Consider the following 11,827-nt stretch of genomic DNA (forward strand, 5'->3'; position numbering starts at 1 on the left):
TGTAGATCTGCTATTTTTGAAAAATCGTGAAAATGAGTCTTTGAATATCTTTGACCCAATCTTTGACCCGACTTCTAAATCCTTCCACTAAATCATGCTGTTCTCAAACCTTTTCATGTCAAGGACCCCCAAAATTACAGGTATTTGGCCGCGGACCCCATCTCAAAATATGTTTTTTCACACTTTTTCAAGTCAAGGACCCCCAAGAGGATATGTATTTGGCCGCGGACCCCCATCTCAAAATATTTAGTTCCAGGGACACCCCCCCCAGAAGTGAAATTTGAGTTACAAATGTTTGCTTAAAAAATACATATATTCAAAGATTTGCACACATTTTTACGACTTTTCAAAAATAGCAGATAGGGACCACCCAGAAGTAAATATTTAGTTATAAATGTTCGCTTTTAAGTAGATATATTCAAAGACTTGGGAAAATATAAAATAGTAGATCTACAAGCTCGCAGCGCGGCACTCGGTGCCGCGCTGTGAGCTTGTATATCTGCTATTTTTCAATGCAGTCAATAATCCTAGGCCTAAATGGGTTAATAACGGCTCCCAGCAGTCTGTAATGAGACAGAAATGAACATAGCATGAGGACCCCAGACTAGAAGAGGTGGCAGACTGAAAGAGGGAGTGGAGGAACACGTCACCTTAACCCATTAAGAGCCCCTGAAATTAACGGATTAAAATGTCCACGATGCCTCCCTCAGGCTGCATTCACTCCCGTTGTCTTATTTTGAAGGCCAGAAGTCCACAGCGTAAACACTTCCGGTCTGACGTCATCGCGTCCTGTGCCGGAATCGATCATTGTTTACGTGGTGTCATGGCGGATCGGATCGATGCTTTTCAACATGTGTTTTATAAGCGAGCATCTGCCTCCATCTTCGCTTCTAAAGTGTAGTTTTGAGATAATGGACATTAAAGATGAGATCCCCCGTCTGCCTCAATGTTATGGGATTACTATTTTGTGCTCGTGGATCCGTGATGATGAGAAATCAGCGACGGAGATCGGCTCGGGACGTTCCGCCATTGTACACGGTAGGATGACCGCCGTTACAGTAATATATTACTTTTCGCGAGATATCTCGGGAATGGCACTCGAGATACTCGAGTACATTTCGCGAGATATCTCGGGAATGGCACTAAATCGGTTAAAAGCCACTAAAACACACTCTTCTGGAGTGTGCAGGGCTCACGTTCTGCAAAGCTGCGGTGTACCTCGAAGGAACGCAGATCCTCAAGGACGCCAGGATTTGTGCCCATAGCGATTTTAGCGAGTCACAGATCACCCATTACTGATGTTGTGACTGTCAAAAAGTCAAGTGAAAAACATTTTCTAATTTGAAAAACTTGATTTGATTAAAGTTTATATTTATATATTCTGAAAGAAACTAATATTTTTCATAGGTTAAAAAAAATAACCCATTTAATTAAGTAAACTTCAATAATATTTAACTTTATACATTTTTTTTTTTTCAATCACTTAAGCCCTATTTACATATTCAAATTAGGCTAGATATACATCAATTTGGGCTGGGACTTTAACTGATTAATTGCGATTAATTAATTACAGAAAATTAACGCGATTAATTTTTTTTACGCATTTTAATCACACTTAGTTTTTGCACAACAGAACCTTCAGTTTCGGGCATACTGATCATAGCGATGCACCAACCAAGAGACAACAAACGCAAAGGGAGAAGTAGCCGATCAGAGCACTTTACGAAATTTAGATTTAAAAAACTCACTCGTACAACAAAATGTGTTTTACTTGAAAAAAAAAGATTCTCGGGTCAAATATTAATATGCGATTAATTAATTACAAAGCCTGTAATTAATTCGATATTTTTTTTTAATCACATCCCAGCCCTAACAACAATACAATGCGTCATGCTGTAAGCTTGTAGATTGGATACTTTTGAAATGTTGAAAAATAGAAACGCCGATGTGTGGTTTTTGAAAAACCACACATCGGCTACGGCTACATAATTGCAGATAACGTTCCTCAGAAAGGTGAAATAACGACCTGTATATATCGGTCTAGCCCCTGAAACAACGTGGGTGTAGTTCAATCGTAAGTCCAAAACTGTACCCCGGGTCATTTCTACCGTTATGATGATTTAATGATCTCTCACTGTAGAGAGACAGACCTCATCCATCTGGACTTGAGACTGCACGGGTCTGCAGGCAGTTATGAAACCGGCGTCTATGTTTTATCAATCAGTCTCAGAACTCCAACCTTTTGTGATTAACGGGGGCGTTTCATTCATGTTAATTACCTTAACTGTCAAAGGATTATTGAGTCTGTAGACGCGTCTAAATATGTGGCAGTGACGGGTATTGAGGGAAAGTGAGTGTTCCACGCGGCTGCCCGCTGATGCCTTATTGCAGGGGTGGGCAACTTTGATGATGGCGAGGGCCACTATATTTCTGCCTTCACTCTCTCCGACGGAGGACGATTTTGCGTCCTCTGTCGTGAAATCGTCCTCCGTCAAATGTATAAAGATGTTTGAAAATAGCAGATCTACAAGCGGAGCTTGAAGATCTGCTAAGCTGTAATGACCAAAACTAAGACTAAATTGACAATTTCGTCAACAAAATAAAAACTAGACTAAAACGTAAGGAGGGACTAGTGGAGAAGAGAGTCATTTTGTGTTTGGTTGCTCTCAGGTGTTGCGTGCTGAAAATAGCCGATCTACAAGCTCACAAGCTTTGAGAGCTTGTAGATCTGCTATTTTCAGCACGCGAAACAAGAGTAAAATCAGTCATTACGATGCCATCAAGGCCTGCCAAAATACATTTTAGTTGACTAAATCAACTGTAGATTTAGTCTCTAAAATTGTATATTTAGTCAACTAAAATTTGACTAAAACTAATACTTTTCAGGTGACTAAATTATGACTAAAACTAAATGAAATGTTATTCAAAAGAACATGATAAAACTAAATCAAAATTTGCTGTCAAAAACAACACTGGCTGAGGACCTGAGCCAACACTTCATTCTCATTCCCTCAACGCTGACTAGACAGGACGTTTTTCACCCTCATGCTTTTGACCCCCCAACGCTGCTCACCAACGCTCATCCCTTCTTCATCAACTCGCCACCAGCTGGGCTGCACAAAGATGAGCGACGGGATTGAGAGAGACTGAATTCAGGTAATAGTGGAATAAATATGTAACAAATATAGGCTAATGTGTTCACTTCCGGCAGAAAGCGTGAAAATTTGGACCTAGGGGTATTTTTGTGCGCCGAATTCAAAACTTGACGGTCCCAAGCACTTTTCCCCTGGGATCTGGCTCTAATTCACTTACCATACTAGGGAAAAAAGACCCCCCAAAAAATCTTCTTTAAATAGCATGTGAGGGGTCTATCTAGGGGGTTTTCATGATTCTGAATCCATTGCAAGCATTTGTTTTGCACGAAAAACATTCCTTGGGCAAGAAATGGACCCTACACAACTGTGAAAAGTGATGACTCATCACTAAACCATAGTTTTGTGGGGTCCATTTCTTGCCCAAGGAATGTTTTTGTGCAAAACAAATGCTTGGAATGGATTCAGAATCATATAAACCCCCCCCTAGATAGACCCCTCACATGCTACTTAAAGAAGATTTGTGGGGGCTTTTTTTCCTAACCCTATGGTAAGTGAATTAGAGAAAAGTGAATTTGAGAAAAGTGCTTGGGACCGTCAATTTTTGAATTCAGCGCACAACAATACCCCTAGGTGCAAATTTTCACGCTTTCTGCCGGAAGTGAACACCTTTTTCACATATTTCTCCCACTATAATGTGATTAAGATAAAGGAAGAAGCAGGGACAGATAGGGATTGCTCGAGTGGGGAACGAGGCACTTCTACGGTACAGGACTTTGTACATCGCAAGAAGTAGGTCACTTCGTTAGCTTCCTGAAACTGAGTTTGAAAAACTTTGATCACCTGCGAGTCGAGAGTCAGGGTGTGGCGGTAATGCCCCAAATTAGATGCAGGGCTTCTGATGGGACTCCAGCAGAGGCACGCGAATAAAACCCAAAACTCAGTTTTTGACGGCCCCCCTCTCGAAGGCAGGGTCAGGGGCATCACAAGGGGGGGGGGAGTGGGACTGAGTTACTAGGGCCCAAGGTGGAGGGGCCCTAGTAACTTTAGCTATTGAAAAATAGCAGATCTACAAGCTCACAGCGCGGCACCGAGTGCCGCGCTGCGAGCTTGTAGATCTGCTATTTTTGAAAAGTCGTAAAAATGTGTCTTTGAATATATGTATTTTTTAAGCAAACATTTGTAACTCAAATTTCACTTCTGGGGGGGGGGGGGGGGGGGGGTCCCTGGAACTAAATATTTTGAGATGGGGGTCCGTAGCCAAATACATATCCTCTTGGGGGTCCTTGACTTGAAAAGGTTTGAGCACCACCGACATGGAGACATAGGTTTCTTGCAAACATTATCACAATCTTTCAAAAAAAATAGCAGATCTACAAGCTCGCAGCGCGGCACTCGGTGCCGCGCTGTGAGCTTGTATATCTGCTATTTTTCCAATAGTTAACATTCACGGGGGGGCCCCGCAGTGAATCCAGGGCCCAGAATTTGGTGTGACGCCCCTGGCAGGGGTTCCTGCATCGATGTCAAGGTGTACGTATGCACATCTTTTGTGATTTGATAACATACAGTATAGGCTGCATTTGAACAACCACAGGACATACGGAAATACATACATGGTTGTCTGGCAACACAGCCACTGTAAAATCAGATTTTATTGTAAAACAATATCCTTTTATGTTCCTATGTAAAACAAGGACAACAACACACAGCCCGGTGGGCTCCGTCGTGTGAGCGAGGCCGACTATAACTTGCAAACCTTGAGAGAGATGACCTTTCTCCCGTGAGCTATGTGAAGCTGTGAAAAGGGTTTCAGGAATAATCCACTACGATCTGTCAGTGTTCATTCTCCTGTCGAGAGATTGATTCTTTTGTGTCTGTCCCCCCCCCCATGTGTCTATTCATATTACCACCCCCCCCCCCCCCACTCAGGGACGTGCTGGCCATTGGGAAAAGCGGGACAACTCCCGAACGGCCGGTTCATTCCCTGGCCGGTCCAGGCCGGCCATTAGGAAGAAAAATACAAATAAAATGCCGGCCTTCGTTCCATTTTGGGGGCTGGGCTGCCAACAAAGTATATCGTCACTGTCAGGCAGAAACCTCGTATCTCCAAGTTTCAAATGTATACATTTTTTTGCAAAGCAAAGCCCTGCTTCATCATACAAGGCTGTCGCACAAAAGTAGTGAAAACAGCAGATCTACAAGCACACAATGCCTCGCACCGCGAGGCATTGTGTGCTTGTAGATCGGCTGTTTTCACTAGTTTAAATAATTGTTTAAATGATGGTTTCCACCCGACAACGACGGAATATAACTCATGGCCCACTGGCTTGTCACTTGTCATGATCTGAAATGGCAAATCTTTGAGTAGCAGCAGCGCTATAGAGAGAGATCTCTCTCTATAGCGTGCAATGAGGGCCTCTCCAACTCTTTTTCTTCGTGCTGGGCTGAATCAGGGCCCCAGCACGTCCCTGTTACCACCCCCCCACTGGCCCACCCACCAAATCCATTACAAACCACAGGCTTGTACATGGGCTGTTTTGTAATAGGTGTTACCACTTGCTCTTTACACGAGACACCGACTTACTGTAGCTGGAAGCTATGAAAGATTGTTTAGTTTTTTTCCTTTTTTTTTAAAATAACAAAACTGTTACATAATGTGTGCCTGAAAAACCAAGAGAGAACTATCTGGATTTAAGGAGAGAGAAACACTGTTATTATACAATCAATTATATTCCTTTTCAGGGGCACCAGGGGTCTGTTGAAACAAATGTGGGATTACTATAATTACGTCTTCACAGAGTCAAACTTGTATGTAAAATGGAAAGAAAACTAAAAGTTTCTGGCAATCCCCCACAGCACGCGCGCCCAGCCCACACAGGGTCATCACTAACTCAGTAGAGACAAAGGGTAAGCCAGGGAAATATATATATACAGATCCTTCTCGAAAAATTTGAATATTGTGTGAAAAAGCATTGCAGATGCCATAGCACCCCAAATCATAACAGACTTCGGAAACTTCCCACTGTTTTCAAACAACTCTGACTTCAGAAGGTTGACATTTCGCTATTATAAATCCTTGTTTTGAGTGGTTTCGTGTAACAGTGTAATATTTTGAAATATGGACTTTTGAAATTCATGAGATGTATGCCATAGAAATTCAAAATTTTAACAAAAAAAGGGTTGGAATAATTCACTGAATGTCCAATGTATCTAGAATATATGAAAGTTTCAAGAAATATATGACAGTTTCAAGAAAATGTACTTTTACACAATATTCAAATTTTTCGAGAAGGATCTGTATATATGCAGTCAATTCAAATTACAAATTAAAATTTGACCTTTTAAAAGTGAAAAAACAACCTTTGGTGCTCCTCATGCTGTGAATATGTAAATATCTTCAAAAACGTATAATGTGTATTCTGACACCCTGAGGTTGGAAAAGAGGAAAAATGTGTATTATTTATGGAGAAAAAGACTATTTTGTTAAATAGACTTGAAAAACAAAGTGTTATTCAGAAAAAAAAATGGTACGTGTGTGATTTCTCTTCTTACTCGACTCTTACCTTTTGTTTGAATGAATTGTTTTATTTGCGATGCTGCTACCTACATCATTCACTGCCCTGCGGGTCACGTTATACAGCAGACTCTGCATGACAGTAACGCCGATAACAGATAGTGCAACACACACAATTCCTTAACTGCTGACGAGCGCAGTAGCCTCCCAGTGTCTAAATGTACCGTACGCTGGGCGGGCGCTGCATGGGGATGGGACGATACGCTGTATTATCGTTTTTCATGATAAAAGACACTCACGATAATCGTTATCGTGGAGATTTAATATATCGTGAAATTATCCTCAGTCATGCACTGGGATCGATTCAACTTTTATTTGGCGACAATGCCGAGCTGCAAATCCGTTACCACTTAAACCCTCTATAATTGGTAGGGTTGGGTATCGTCAGCGATACTTTTAATGGTATCGATCGCATGACGTCGATACTATAGAGTATCGGTTAAGGTAAAAGCGAACGATACCTTGTTTCGATACTCTTGAACACACCCCTGGCCGGTCACATCTAACAGTTGGGCTACTGAAAGTTTAATGACTGCTTTAGTAGAGTACACTCATTAGCCTACTGTGAAAATAGCCGACCTACAAGCAGATCTACAAGCAGATCTACAAGCACACAACGCCTCGCGGTGCGAGGTGTTGTGTGCTTGTAGATCGGCTGTTTTCACTCGTTTATTTCATTTTATTTAATGATAAAAACAAGCGGTTTTGGACATACAAGGTTTCCACCCGACAACGACGATATGTCCCTGAGCCCAGTCCCATCGCCCCTCCTCTCGGCACCTCAATGTCATACAAACCAACCAACAAACCATACAAGCAAAAAAAGCAAACAAATCACGCTGCACTAAGATTAACGCTAACCCTGGCGAAACACAAGATCCAACCCATTCCACCAGGTAGAGCTGTGTATAGGGCTGTCACGATTATTACATACTCGTCCAATCGCAGTTATTTGACATAATAGCCATTATTTGACATAATAGCCATTATTTGACATAATAGCCATTATTTTTCATTTTTTTTTCTCAATTTCTTTCCGCATTTTTTTTTCGCATCACGTTGTGAGCTTGTAGATCGGCTATTTCCACTATCAATGTTCTTTTTTAAGTATAAAGTTGTCAATTATGTAATTTCTTTGTATATTTAGGTTAGGTGTCATATCTATCTACCATGTGCAACTTCAAAGCCTAAAAGCCAAACGGAGATGTAATTTCAAAAACACAAAACGACAAAAACACAATTACAATCGCAATTATTCGAATGACAATTAAATCGTCATGTTAAAATGTCATAATCGTGACAGCCCTAGCTGTGTATTTAGGTCCAGATAAAAACCATTTCACCCTGACTTGCTGCCGTGGGAGACGAGAGAGAGCGTGAGTGAGATGGTAAGAAGATTGCGGTGGCTAAGCGGTGGTTCTGCGCCGCGCGGCGAGTTAAAGGGCATTACTCACAAGTTCACCCCGTCCGTCCGTCCTCCCTCCCTCCTTCCAATCAGGGACGTGCTGGCCATTGGGAAAAGCGGGACAACTCCCGAACGGCCGGTCCACGTCGGCCATTAGGAAAAAATGTAAAATAAAATGTCGGCCTTCGTTCCATTTTGGGGGCTGGGCGGCCAACAAAGTAAATCGTCACTGTCGGGCAGAAACCTCGTATCTCCAAGTTTCAAATTTGTAGATTTTTTTCGCAAAACAAAGCCCTGCTTCATCATACAAGGCCGTCGCACAAAAGTAGTGAAAACAGCAGATCTACAAGCACACAACGCCTCGCGGTGCGAGGCGTTGTGTGCTTTTAGATCGGCTGTTTTCACTGGTTTAAATCATTTTTAAAATGATAAATACAAGGATTCCACCCGTCAACGACAAAATATAACTCATGTAATTGGCCCACTGGCTTGTCACTTGTCATGATCTGAAATGGAAAATCTTTGAGTAGCAGCAGTGCCATAGAGAGATCTCTCTCTATAGCGCGCAATGAAGGCCTCTGCAACTCTTTTTCCCAGGCTGAATCAGGGGCTCAGCACGTCCCTGCTTCCAATACATTACCAGTCAGTCTGGGCTTCGGTCCTGTCCGCACCACTAATTGCCTTCTCCCACCTCCCCCCACCCACCCCACGGACGGGAAGGGGGAAGCAATTTAATGCAGCACGCACCAATCAATAGCAATTAGGCGCATCCCTGACTAATCCTATTGAAAACAGCATCTTGGGAGATGGCCAGTATAAGACCTCTGGAGGCGCAGGGCCAGAAAGATGCTGCCTTGCACTGGTGTGTGGTGGTGGTTGGTAGGTGGACACACGCACGTACACACACACACACAGGCTTGTACGCCTACCTTGTGGGGACATTACATAGACTTCCATTCATTTTCTGTGGCCTTACCCTAACCTCTATCCTTAAACCTAACCTTAACCTTTTTCCTTGTGGGGACCAACTTTTTGTCCCCAGAATGTGACCGTGTTAACAGTTTTTAGTCCCCAGATGGTGGGTAAAACAGAAACACACACACACACACACACACACACACACACACACACACACACACACACACACACACACACACACACACACACACACACACACACACACACACACACAGTAAATTTACCCCCATTGATTCTGGATGGGGACCCGAATCCATGTGGGTCCCCATCCGGAACGAATGGGGGTACATTTATTGTTATCACATTTTTGTCTGAAGAATGGGACAAAAAACGAAAAATATTATTGAACTCAAGTCTCCATGGCATGAGTATTCAATAGGAAAGAAAAGTCATTTTGGGGTGAACTACTCCTTTAAGTACAATTTTGAGGTAATTGTACTTTGCTTGAGTATTTTCCAATACTTTTACTTCGACTCCACTACATCTCAGATCCAAATATTGAACTTTTACTCCACTGCATTTATTTGAAAACCTTAGTTACTAGTTACATTGCAGATATAAATTATAATATTATAAAACACACATTAACCCACTCTAGCCCTATGTTATACCTTGGCTATTTGAAAATAGCCGATCTACAAGCTCGCGATGCGACGCGTTGTGAGCTTGTAGATCTGCTATTTTCAAAAATGTAGTACTTTTACTTTTGGTACCTTAAGTACATTTGTGACGACAATACTTTCATACTTTTACTCAAAGTACATTTTGAATTCTGGACATTTACTTGTAACGGAGGACATCTACAGTGCAGTATTGATACTTTTACTTAAGTACAAAATGTGAGTACTTTTTCCACCTCTGCATACGGTACACACACCTTGCAGAGACAACGGGGAGAAGAAATGTTTGTTGCATCCTTTCCAGCACCCAACGTGCCAACGTGATGACAGAGCGATTAATTGCCCTGGCTTTTCCTCGTTCTATAATTCATCTAGCTTTTTAATCGATTTTTTCTCTTTTTCAGGGGCTCATTTTCTTTGTGTTTGTTTGTTTTACCAGTAGCGTCGGCAATTAAGTTAATTAGATAATTAACTATTTCTGGTGAGTGTTAGCTCACGGCGAGACTCAGCACCAGGGACGTGCTGGGCCCCTGATTCAGCCCGGGAAAAAGTGTTGGAGAGGCCCTCATTGCGCGCTCATTTTAAAAATGATTTAAACTAGTGAAAACAGCCGATCTACAAGCACACAACGCCTCGCACCGCGAGGCGTTGTGTGCTTGTAGATCTGCTGTTTTCACTACTTTTGTGCGACAGCCTTGTATGATGAAGCAGGGCTTTGCTTTGCGAAAAAAAATTATACATTTGAAACTTGGAGATATGAGGTTTCTGCCCGACGGTGACAATTTACTTTGTTGGCCGCCCAGCCCCCAAAATGGAACGAATGCCGATATTTTTTTTTTTTTTTTTTCCTAATGGCCGGCCTGGACCGGCCGGGAATGAACCGGCCGTTCGGGAGTTGTCCCGCTTTTCCCAATGGCCAGCACGTCCCTGCTCAGCACTAGCTGAGATTTGCTGTTGACAAGAACACAAAGCAGACCATCGATTCCTGTACGGTGCACACGCGGTGCAAACCAGGGACGTTCATTTTATAAACATGCGTTTAACATGACTTTTATACAAAAAGAAACACCTGTACAAAACACAACATATATTCTATAACAGGGGTCTTCAACAGGGGGTCCGGGACCCCTAGGGGGTCCTCAGAGTTACTACAGGGGGTCCTCCAAATCTTTGTGTCATAGAAATATTTTTCTTCTTTTTTTATATTAACCACTTGAACCCTAGTGTCCTTATTCTGAGAACTTTAGCCCAAAATAGCCGATCTACAAGCTCACAACGCCTCGCAGCTATTTTTGGCAAAGAGCTTTGGTGTAGAGGGGAAAAAGAGCAGACTATACAGAGTGAAAGGTCAAGTTTATTAAGTATTGACGGTTCAAGTGGTTAAATATCTGAAAACACAAATTGACATGAATCCAAAATACACTGATGATTGTGCTGTCAAACGATGAAACTATATGGAATCTATGAAAAGGTTGTGGGGGGTCCCTGCTTCATCTCCCTCTCAACTAAGGGGTCCTTGGCCTGAAAGTGTTGAAGACCCCTGTTCTATAAAACATAGGTCTGTATGATTAAAACCAAAATAAATTGTCATAGCATGTATGCAACACAGTATACAGGCATTGAGTCATGTTATGGTGATCTGCAAATACTTATGCGAGGTCTATAGCGGTTATCCAAAAAAAAATATATAATAATAATAATAATACCATAGTCTTCAAAGAACCATGCTGGCATCAATACATGTCATTATTAATGTATCAATATTATACATCGAAGACTAGATATTCTAATCTAGACTTCACTTAAGCCCAAATTTTATATTTTCAAAACATTTCAAAAGAATTGCAGATTTAAAGCCTCACAGCGTGTTGTATCGTGACCTGCTATGAACTTGCAGATCTGCTATTTTAGGGGGTAAAAGTTCATATTATTGTCACAATAGTGACATCGAGGTATTTGGTCCAAAATGTCATATTTGATTTGGTCCATATCGCCTAGCCCTACATGCCATTGACTATTCACGGCTTGTGACACAAGTATCCACAATGGGGTGGAGGGGAAATGATGTAGCCTACCATTTGGGCAATAGCAGTGGGTGTGGTTTACTGGTGCCACGCCCATAGAGCAGTGGTTCTCAACCTTTTCAGGCTGTGACCCC

This window comes from Nannobrachium achirus (genome assembly GCF_963921795.1).
Source record: "Nannobrachium achirus genome assembly, chromosome: 22".
In the NCBI taxonomy this organism is placed as follows: Eukaryota; Metazoa; Chordata; class Actinopteri; order Myctophiformes; family Myctophidae; genus Nannobrachium; species Nannobrachium achirus.